Below are 11,551 nucleotides of genomic sequence, written 5' to 3'. Positions count from 1 at the left end.
TTTTCTGTTCCTGTGTTAGCTTGCTTAAGACAATGACCTCCAGATCCATTTACATTGCTGCAAAGGACACAATCTTATTCCTTTTTATGTCTGCATAGAATTTCATGGTGTACATGTACCACATTTTCTTTATCTACCTTTGATGGGCATTTAGGTTGATTCCCATCTTTGCTATTGTGAATACTGTGGCCATGAACATATACGTGCATGTAGCTTTATGGTAGAATGATTTATATCCCTTCGGGTATATATCTGATAATGAGATTACTGGATTGAATAGTAATTTTGTTATAAGTTCTTTGAGTAATTGCTACACTACTTTCCACAATGGATGAACTAATTTACACTCCCACCAGCAGTGTATAAGTGTTCCCTTTTCTCCACAACCTTAACAACATCTGTTATTTTTCACGTTCTAATAGTAGCCATTGTGACTGGTTTAAGATGGTGATGGTTTGGCTCTGGGTCCCCAACCAAATCTCATGTCAAATTGTAATTTCCTCTTGTCAGGGGAGGGACACCATGGGAGGTGACTGGATCATGGAGGTGGATTTTCCCCATGCTGTTCTCATGATAGTGAGTGAGTTCTCACAAGATCTGACAGTTTAAAGGGTGGCACTCCCTGCACCCCACTTCCTGCCACCTTATGAAGAAGGTGCTTGCTTCTCCTTTGCCTTGCCCCATATTTGTAAGCTTCCTGAGGCCTCCTAAGGCATATGGAACTGTGAATCATTTAAACCTCTTTTCTTTATAAATTACCTAGTTCAGGTAGCTATAGCAGTGTGAGAATGGGCTAATATAGATGGCATCTCATTGTGATTTTGATTTGCATTTCTCTAATAACTAGTGATGTTGAGCATTTTTTTATATGTTTGTTGTCTGTACGTATGTCTTATTTTGAGAAGTGTCTGTTCATGCTCTTTGCCCACTTTTTTTTCCAAAGACAAGTGAACATTTATTTTTGTACCTTTCCTCCTGTGTGTATATCAAGTCTTTTTCACAACAAGGCCCCAGGAATCTCCAGATTTAATTATGTCCCTGAGCTTGCCCACTGCTGCAGGAGTCTTAGAGAGCCTTGTACAAATGCTAATTACTCAATTACCAACGTTAAACCCTAGGATAGGAGCTGCAGCAAAGCCGTACTCCTTCCTCCATAGAATGTGCTGATTTCAGATGAGGCAGTAGCCAATGTAGAAAACACCAGAATTTTTCCTTGGAACTGGACTGTGATGAAAGGTGCTTGCCATGAACATAAGCTACTGTTTTTTCTTTTCTTTTTTCCTTTGAGACAGAGTTTCACTCTTGTTGCTCAGGTTAGAGTGCAAATGGCTCAATCTCGGCTCACTGCAACCTCCACCTCCCGGGTTCAAGTGATTCTCCTGTCTCAGCCTCCCAAGTAGCTGAGATTACAGGTGTGGGCCACCACACCCAGCTAATTTTTGTATTTTTAGTAAAGACAGGGTTGGGCAGGCTGGTCTCAAACTCCTAACCTTAGGTAATCTGTCCTCCTCAGCCTCCCAAAGTACTGGGATTACAGGCGTGAGCCACCATACCCAGACAGCTACTGTCTTTTCTTTAACCCTTCCTTTCTAGTGTTTGAAAATAAGGCAGGAAATAATCTTCTCTGAAGATACTTGATACAAATTCTCCAAAACCCAAAAACACATGCTTCCACTTCATTGATAAAAATGTATTACAGTTTGGCACCTCGTTCTAGTTCAGCTGGCAGATGAGCTGATTGATGTGTTCACCCTGATAGCCATGTGTGCCAATCTCCTTGAGGAAGCCCACTCTATTCGTGGTAGCATGACGGGCCACTGAGAGGTGGAAAGGGTGCAAGAACCATGAGATCTCCTGGAAATGCTTCCCCAGGAAGGCAATTTAATGAATGAGGCCTTCCAAGCAAATGACACCAAACTTCCCCAGGTGTTCCTCAATTAATGTGTTGTCTGTCAGAGGGATGGTCTTATTCTTGACCCTGGCTTGTCCATGTTTCAAAATGAGTTCCCGGACAGACTTCAGATCTGGAAATCCTCAGGTCACATAAGTTTCCACTATACACAGCATTTTTAGGTTCTGGGGGGTGAATTTTACAAAGACACCACTAAAAATTTTCTTCAGGCAAAGTCTTGCAATGGTTCTCTGCACCAGTAAACTCACATCACCAATCCTTTCAATGCATAGGACAAAGGCCATGGAATGTTTACCTGGCAATTCCAAGGCATAAGCCTTCACTTTTAGTCGTCTGACATGCACCTTGTCACATGTCTGCCACCAGGAATCATGTAGGAATGATCCAGTCACTTAAACCTGGGCCCTCTTCCTTCCCTCTGCTCCTTCTTTGCCAAAAGTGCCTGCTCTGTCTGAGTGGTTTGAGGGCTTGATAAGCCTTCCTCTTTTTCAGAAGATTTTCTGGAACCAAAGGGATTTTTCTTTGCTCTTGCTCTGCTATCTTTTCAGTGTAGCAGCTAATGTAGGCTTTGCCCACTTTTTAATGGTGTTATTTGATAATTATTTTTGTAAATTTATTTAAGGTCCTCATATGTGCTGGGTATTAGACCATAGTCAGGTGCATAGTTTGCAAGTATTTTCTCCCATTCTGTAAGTCATCTGTTTCCCCTACTGATAGTTTCGTTTATGGTGGAGAAGCTCATCAGTTTAATTAGATACCATTTGCCAGTTTTTCTTTTTGTTACAATTGCTTTTGGCATCTTTGGAATAAAATCCTTGCCATGTCCTATGTCTAGAATAGTTATTTCCTCGATTATCTTCCAGGATATTTATAGTTTTAGGTTTTGCATGTAAGTCTCGAATTCATCCTAAGTTGATTTTGTGTGTGATGTAAAGTAGGGACCAGTTTCAGTCTTCTGCATATGGTTAGTCAGTTATCCCAGCACCATTTATTGAAAGGGGAGTAATTTCCCCATTGCTTGTCTTTGTCAGCTTTGTCAAACATCAGGTGGTTTTGGGTGTGTGGGCTTATTTCTGGGTTCTCTATCCTGTTCCATTAGTCCATGTGCCTGTTTTTGTACCAGTACCATGCTGTTTTGGTTACTATAGCCCTGTAGCATAGTTTGAAGTTGGGTAACATGATGCCTCCGGCTTCATTCTTTCTGCTTAAGATTGCCTTGCCTATTAGGGGTATTTTTTTGTTTCATATAGATTTTAAAAGTTTTTTTTTTTTTTTGGTTCTGTGAATAATACCATTGTTTAACATTGAATCTGTAAATTGCTTCAAGTGCTATGGCCATATTAATGATAATGATTCTTCCTATCCATAAATATGAAATGTTTTTCCATTTATTTGTGTCATCTCAGATTTCTTTGAGCAGTGTTATGTAATTTCCGTCTTAGAGATCTTCCACATCCTTTGCTAGCTGTATTTCTAGGTATTTTGTTCTTTTTGTAACAATTGTGAGTGGGATTGTGTTCCTGATTTGGCTATCAGCTTGGATGCTATCAGGGTATAGGAATGCAACTGACCTTTGTACATTGATTTTGTATGCTGAAATTTTGTTGAAGATGTAAATCAGATTAATGAGCCTTGGGGTAGAAACTATGGGGTTTTTTTGGTGTAGAATCATGTCATCTGAAACAGGGATAGCTTGACTACCTCTTTTCCTATTTGGATGCTTTTTATTTCTTTCTCTTGCCTACTTGTTCCAGCCAGACTTCCAATACTAAGTCAAATAGCAGTAGTGAGAGACAGCATTTTTGTTTGTGCCAGCTTTCCTTCTTTTTTTTTTCTTTCCTTCTTTCTCTCTTTTTCTCTTTCTTTCCTTTTCTCTCTCTTTCTTTCTTCCCTTCCTTTCCTTCTCTCTCTTTCTCCCTCCCTCCCTCCCTCCCTCCTTCTCTCTCTCTCTCTCTCTCTCTTTTTGATGGAGTTTCGCTCTTGTTGCCCAGGCTGGAGTTGGAGTGCAATGGCGTGATCTTGGCTCATTGCAACCTCCACCTCCCGGGTTCAAGCAATTCTGCCTCAGCCTCCCAAGTAGCTGGGATTACAGGCATGTGCCACCATACCCAGCTAATTTTTTATTTTTAGTAGATACAGGGTTGCTCTATGTTGGTCAGCTGGGATTACAGGCATGTGCCACCATGCTCGGCTAATTTTGTATTTTTAGTAGAAATGGGTTTCTCTACATTGGTCAGGCTGGTCTCGAACTCCCAGCCTCAGGTGATTTGCCTGCCTTAGCCTCTGAAAGTGCTGGGATTACAGGCGTGAACCACTGCTCCCGGCCTCTTTCTTTTTTCTTCCTTTCTTTCCTTTCTTTCTTTCTTTCTTTGCCCAGGCTTCAGTGCAGTGTGATCATAGCTCACTGTGGCCTCAAACTCCCAGGCTCAGTGATCCCCACTTCAGCCTCCCAAGTATCTGGGACTACAGTGGTGTGCCACCATGCCTGACTATTTTTTGTAAAGACAGGGTCTCCCTATGTTGACCAGACTGGTCTCAAACTCCTGGGCTCAAGTGGTCTGCCTGTCTTTGCTTCCCAAAGTGCTGGGATTACAGGCATGAGCCACTGTGTCTGGTTTGTTCCAGTTTTCAAGGGAAATGCTTTCAACTTTTGCCCATTCAGTATGAAATTGGCTGTGGTTTTGTCATATATGGCTCTTATTGTTTTGAGGTATATTTCTTCAATACATAGTTTATTGAGCATTTTTAACATGAAGGAATGCTGGGATTACAGGCATGTGCCACCACCCCTGGCTACTTTTGTATTTTTAGTGGAGACGGGATTTCTCTACCTTGGTCAGGCTGGTCTTGAACATATGACCTCAGTTGATCTGCCTTCCTTCGCCTCCCAAAATGCTGGAATTACAGGCGTGAGCCACTGTGCCTGGCCTCTTTTATCAAAAGGCTTTTCTGCATGTATTGGAATTATTATGTGGTTTTCATTTTTAATTCTGTTTGTGTAATGAATCCCATAGACATATGTTTTGCATATATTAAATCAATCTTGCCTCCCAGGGATAAAGCCTACTTGATCGTGGTGGATTAGCTTTATACGGTGCTGCTGGATTCAGTTGCTGGTATTTTGCTGAGGAGTTTTGAATCTATGTTCATCAAGGATAATGGCCAGAAGTTTTCTTTGTTTTGTTTCTGCCAGATTTTGTTATCAGGATGATGCTGGCCTCATGGAAGGAGTTAGGGAGGAGTCCCTCTTCCTCAATTTTTGGAATAATTTCATTATTAATGGCACCAGCTATTCTGTCTACATCTGGTAGAATTCAGCGGTGAATGTGTGTAGTCATGTGCTTTTTATGTTTGGTAGATTATATAATCTAGACCTGTGTCCCCATCCAAATCTCATGTTCAATTTTAGTTCCCAGTGTTGGAGGTGGGGCCTTGTGGGAGGTAATTGGATCATGGCAGTGGTTTCTAATGGTTTAGCACCATCCCACTGGTGCCGTTCCCCAGAGTTCTCACAAATCTGGTTGTTTGAAAGAGTGTAGCACCTACCCTCTCTCTCTCTTCCTCCTGCTCTGGTTATGTAAGACATATCTGCTTCCCCTTCACCTTCTGCTATGATTGAAAGTTTCCTGAGATCTCCCTAGAAGCTGTCATGCTTCCTGAACAGCCTGCAGAACTGTGAACCAGCTTAACTTCTTTCTTTATGATTACCCAATCTCAGGTATGTCCTAATACCCACATGAGAATGCACTAATACAGTAGGCTTTTTATTACTGATTTAACTTTGGAACTCATTATTTATCTGTTTAGGGATTCAGTTTCTTCCTGGTTCAGTCTTGTGAGGGTGTTATGTGTCTTGGAATTTATCCATTTCTTCTAAACTTTTTAGTTTGTGTGCTTAAAAGTGTTTATAGTAGTCTTTGATAGCTTTTATATTTCTGTGGGTTCAGTGGTAATGTCCCCATTGTCATTTCTAATTGTGCTTATTTGGAACTTCTCTCTTTTTTTCTTTATTAGTCTAGCCAGTAGTTTATCGATCTTATTAGTATTTTCTAATAACCAACTCCTGGATTCGCTGATCTTCTCTATGGTTTTTAGTTTCTCAGTTTTCTTCAGTTCAGCTGTAATTTTGGTTATTTCTTGTCTTCTGGTAGCTTTGCCATTTTGCTTTGCTCTCCCTTTTCTAGTTCTTCTGGTCATGATGTTAGGTTGTTAATTTGAGATTTCTCTAAATTTTCGATGTGGGCATTTAGTACTATAAACTACTCTCTCAACACTGCCTCAGCTGTTTCCCAGAGATTCTGATATGTTGTATCTTATCTCATTAATTTCAAAGAATTTCTTTATTTCTGCTTTAATTTCATTGTTTATCAAAAGGTTATTCAGGAGCAGGTTGTTTAATTTCCATTTAATTTTATGGTTTTGAGTTATTTTCTTAGTGTTTATTTCTATTTTTGTTGGGCTGTGGTCCAAGATTGTGGTTGGTATAATTATAATAATAATAATTATTATTATTTAGAGACAGAGTTTCGCTCTTGTTACCCAGGCTGGAGTGCAATGACGTGATCTCAGCTCACTGCAACCTCTGCCTCCTGGGTTCAGGCAGTTCTCCTGCCTCAGCCTCCTGAGTAGCTGGGATTACAGGCACACGCCACCATGCCCAGCTAATTTTTTGTATTTTTAGTAGAGACGGGGTTTCACCAGGATGGTCTCGATCTCTTGACCTCGTGATCCACCCGCCTTGGCCTCCCAAAGTGCTGGGATTACAGGCACGAGCCACCACACCCGGCAATTATTTTCATTTATTTTATTTTTCATTTTTTTAAGTAGAGACAGGTTTCACCATGTTGCTCAGGCTGGTCTCCAACTTCTGACCTCAGGTGATCCACCCACCTTGGCCTCCTAAAGTACTGGGCTTACAGGCGTGAGCCACCACACCCGGCCTGGTACAATTTTTTTTTTTTTAATTTGCTGAGTATTGTTTCATGTGCAATTTTGTGTTTGGTTTTGAAATATGTGCCATATGGCAATGAAAAGAATGTATTTTCTGTTGATTTTTGGATGGAGAGTTCTATAGGTATCTATTAGGTACGTTTTCTCAAATGTTGCATTCAGGGCTTGAATATATTTGTTAATTTTCTGCCTCAATGATCTGTCTAATTCGGTCAGTAGGATGTTGAAGGCTCCCACTATTATTGTGTGGGATTCTAAGTCTCTTTGTAGCTTTCTAAGAGCTTGTTTTGTGAATCTGGGTGCTCCTGTGTTAGATGTGTATCTATTTAGGATAGTTATGTCTTCTTGTTGAATTGAAACTTTAGCATTATATAATACCTTCTTTTTATATTTAAAAAAATTTTTGTTTGGTTTAAAGTCCATCTTGTCTGAAATTAAGATAGCAACCTCTGATTTTTTGTGTTTCATAGACTTTTCTCCATCCTTTCATTTTGAACCTATAGATGTTGCTGCATACGAGATGGTTCTCCTGAAGGCCTCATATCATTGGGCCTTGCTTCTTCATTCAGCTTGCTACTCTGTGCCTTTTAATTGGATCATTTAGCCCATTTACATTCAAGGTTAGTGTGGATTTGATTCTGTGATCATGTTTTTAGCTGGTTATTATGCAGACTTTTTTGTGTGGGTGCTTTTCAGTGTCATTGGTCTATGTACTTAAATGTGTTTCTGCAGTGGCTTGCAATGGTCTTTCCTTTCCATATTTAGTACTTTTTTTCAGGACATTTTATAAGGCAGGTCTGGTGGTAATGAATTCCCTCAGCATTTGCTTTTATGTAAATGATTTTATTTCTTCTTTACTTATGAAGCTTAGTTTGGCTGGATGTAATATTCTTTATTGTAAATTTTTTCTTTAAGAATGCTGGGCCAGGCATGGTGTCTCATGTATGTAATCCCAGCACTTTGGGAGTCCAAGGCGGGTGGACCACCTGGGGTTGGGAGTTTGAGACCAGCCTGACCAACATGGAGAAACCCTGTGTCTATTAAAAATACAAAAAAAAAAAAATTAACTGGATGTGGTGGCACATCCCAGCTGTAATCCCAGCTACTCAGGAGGCTGAGGCAGGAGAATCACTAGAACCCGGGAGGTGGAGGTTGCAGTGAGCTGAGATCACACCATTGCACTCCAGCCTGGGCAACAAGAGTGAAACTCTGTCTAAACAAACAAACAAACAAACAAACAAACAAAAAACGCTGAATATAGCTCCCAATCTCTTCTGGTTTGTAGGGTTTCTGCTTAAAGATCTGCTGTTAGCCTGATGGGATTCCCTTTGTAGCTACCTTTACCTTCCCTCCCCACCCATTTCAACCTTGGAGAATCTGATGATTATAGGTCTTTGGGATGGTCTTTTTGGGTAATATCAGCAGGGGTTCTCTGCATTTCCTGGACTTGAACATTAGCCTGTCTCACGAGGTTGGGGAAGTTTTAATGTATAATATCCTAAAATATGTATTCCAAGTTGCTTGCTTTCTCCCTATCTCTTTCATGGATGCCAGTGAGTCCTATAATTGGTCTCTTTACATAATCCTCTATTTCTTGCAGGTTTTATTTATTCTTCTTTAAACTTTTACCTGAATGAGTTACCTCAGAAAGCCAGTCTTTGAGCTCTGAGGTTCTTTCCTCAGCTTGGTCGAATCTGTTGTTATTATTTGTACTACATTATGCAATCCCAATAGTGTGTTTTTTTAGCTGTATTAGTTCAGTTTTGTTCTTTTGTATGATGGCTAGTTCATCGATCAACTTCTGTATCATTTTATTGTGATTCTTAGCTTACTTGGATATTTCAACTTACTTGAAATTTCAACTTTGCCTGAATCTCAATTGTCTTCATTCTTATCTGTATTCTGAATTTTATTTCTGCCATTTTAGCCTTTTCAGCCCAGTTAAGAACCCTTGCTGGGAAACTAGTTGTTTGGAGTAAAGAAGGCACTCTGGCTTTGTGAGTTGCCAGAGTTCTTGTGCTGGATCTTTCTCATTTGTATGGGCTGTTGTCCTTTCAATCTTTAACATTGCTGTAATTTGGGAGGATTTTTTTGCTTTTTTCTTCTTTGATGCCCTTGGGGGTTTGATTATTATATAAGGTGTCTTCAGTTGACTGAGTTCAATTCTAGCTCATTCTTGGGTCTTGGAGGAGCCCCCTCCAATTATTGTTTCTGTGCCTATGTTTCTTTCGTTGGGTGCTCTGGTCTATAGTCTTCCCTCAGGCAGGAGCTGCTGTTGGCAGACAAGCTGTATCCTTGCCAGGTCAGCACTAATATGCTATTCATGTGCTTCCCGGGGAAACATGGGCTTTTGCCTGTTTGCAGAGCTCAGGTGGAACAGAACTGCTGGGTTGGAAGTTCTAGTGGCTGGGCCCCATCTGGCTATGGGAGGCAGGGGTGAGTGGAGTTGCTCACCCTCATCTCTGGGTGTTTCCAAGGCTATAGAAAGTTGTGACTCTCAGCAAATTTGGCAGCAGTAGGACCACTGAGCCAGAAGTTTTAACAGGCATGGCTCACCTGGCTACAAGCATCAGGGGTGTATGGGAACATCTGCTTCAGATGCTTCCTGGGGCAACAGGAGGCTATGCACACTGGCTGAGTTCCCACAGATATAGGAATTCTGGGCCAGAAGTTCTAGGAGGCATTGTCCACCTGGCTACCAGTGGTGGGGATGAGTGGGGCTACATACCCTGGTGTCCAGGTGTTTCTTGGGATAACAGGAGGCTGAGCCTCCAGCTGAGTCCCCATTAAAGTAGAACCACTGGGCCAGAAGCTCTAGCAGGCATTGCCCACCTGGCTATCAGTAATGGAGAAGGCACATTTTCCTGCCCTGATGTCTGGGTGCTTCCTGAGACAATAGGAGGCTGTGCCCAGGGACTAAGTTGACACAGAAGTGGGACCGCTGGGCTGGAAGCTCTATCAAGAGTTGCCTGCCTGGATATCAGTAATGAGGGCTGGTTGAAGTGGCTGGACAAGTTCAGGCTGAATGAGATTGCTGGTCCCTGTGCAGAGTGTGAATCCCCCTGGGGGCTCTCAGTCACCTTTCCCATGTTGGAGAGGCTCTCTTGGCTCCACTCTGAGCCCTGATAGGCTGGTGCCCAATTTTGCTCGTCTCTGTTCTCTGTGTTCCCCTGCTGCCTTGATGGATTCCAACATGGTTTTTCAGATCAGCCTGCAGGGTAAATGTTCACCAGTCCTTTTGTTTCCTCTCTTAGGGAGCATTGCACATGAGCTGCTTCTAATCTTTCACCTTGGTTCTGCTCCCTCCTAAGTGATTTTTAAATTTTGCATACCTTAAGTACATTCTTTGTGTTGTATTATTAAAAATGCAGTGTCAGGCATACACAATTACGGTATACAGAATAACTTCACTGCTCTAAAAAATCCCCTGTGCTTCACCTATTTAATATTTCCTCCTTCTCCCAAACCTCTGGCATCCACTAATCAGTTTACTGTCACACTATTCTCAGGTACTGAGGGTTACGACTTGGACATATCTTTGTGGGAGACACTATTCAACCTGCTGCTACATTGACTAATTCATTGCTTTTTCTTCTAGAGTCTAGAGGGGAAAAGTGCACAGGACCAGAGATAGATTTTCCAGAGACCAGTACAAAAGACAAAGGCCCTGGCAAGATCAATCTAAAACATTTAGAATCTCTGGGGGAATAAAATTAGAGCCCTAATTGGACAATAATTTTTTAGTAAGCCCAAAGAGGATAAGGGTTTGACTTTTTGGCCATTAGGAAAATCTGGGCAAGATTTCTCTCCCATAAACTGAAGTGGGGCAACTAACTGAAATGGCCTCTTAATAGGCCCAAGTGGATTAAGGAAGATAAGTCAGCACACAGGGTGAACTCACACTAAGGAAGAGAAATGAGAGAGAATGGAGTGGAGCTGCCTTTTTTGGGTATCCTCTTGTGGTGCATTTAGATACAGTCACAGAACACAATCCTGGCCCAAAACAACTAGGAAAAAAGTAACTAGGTGTTACTTTTCTATTTATCAAAGTGCTTTTTATAAATAAGTTATCCATAAATTATTATTACAGCCCTCTAAAGCATTACTATGACAGTTTTGAAATCAGAAAATAGAGGATATGAAAGATCACACAGTATTGAGGGCATGAGAATCCTCCAGCCCTTCAGTAGTGATACTGAGATGTGCTACACAGCCTTCCTCAACTGAGTGTTGTTATTGTACTCATTTTAGAAATGAGAAAGCTCAGGCTTAGAGAGGCACTGTAACTGGCCCAAATGCACACAGCTAGTGAAGGATGGAGCTAGCAATTGATTCCGGTTCTGACCAGGAGAACAGAGACTATACCTATAGGGACTGACATTGCTCTGGACTGGGCGGTTTAAATTCTTTGGCCTTTCTCAAGAAGGTATTTGAGACTAAAACCACCACAGTTCTCACTCCGATTTTCATCAATCAGAGATCTGAATAGAAGCAATGAATCCTGACCAATTTATTTTAACTTCCCATTGTCCCATAATGCTCTCTATACTTCCTTATTTTTGACTCCAACATTTACACCTCTCAAACTTTTCAGTGTGCTCCTTTGTACTTCTACTCAGTAATCAATCTATATAATCTCCACAGCCTCAACCTCTTCCTCAGACAATTTCTGCCCCTTTCTCAGTATAA

The 11,551-nt window shown here is 41.3% G+C and overlaps 1 pseudogene; it reads right to left on the bottom strand.

Moving 5' to 3' along the window:
* Positions 1-1,712: 1,712 nt before the first annotated feature.
* On the bottom strand, positions 1,713-10,057 carry LOC118151060 (large ribosomal subunit protein uL30-like 1 pseudogene; annotated as a pseudogene).
* Between the last annotated feature and the right edge of the window lie 1,494 nt (positions 10,058-11,551).

The sequence above is a fragment of the Callithrix jacchus genome, chromosome 1 (genome assembly GCF_049354715.1).
Source record: "Callithrix jacchus isolate 240 chromosome 1, calJac240_pri, whole genome shotgun sequence".
Classification (NCBI taxonomy): Eukaryota; Metazoa; Chordata; class Mammalia; order Primates; family Cebidae; genus Callithrix; species Callithrix jacchus.
This window is presented reverse-complemented; position numbering and strand designations above follow the sequence as displayed.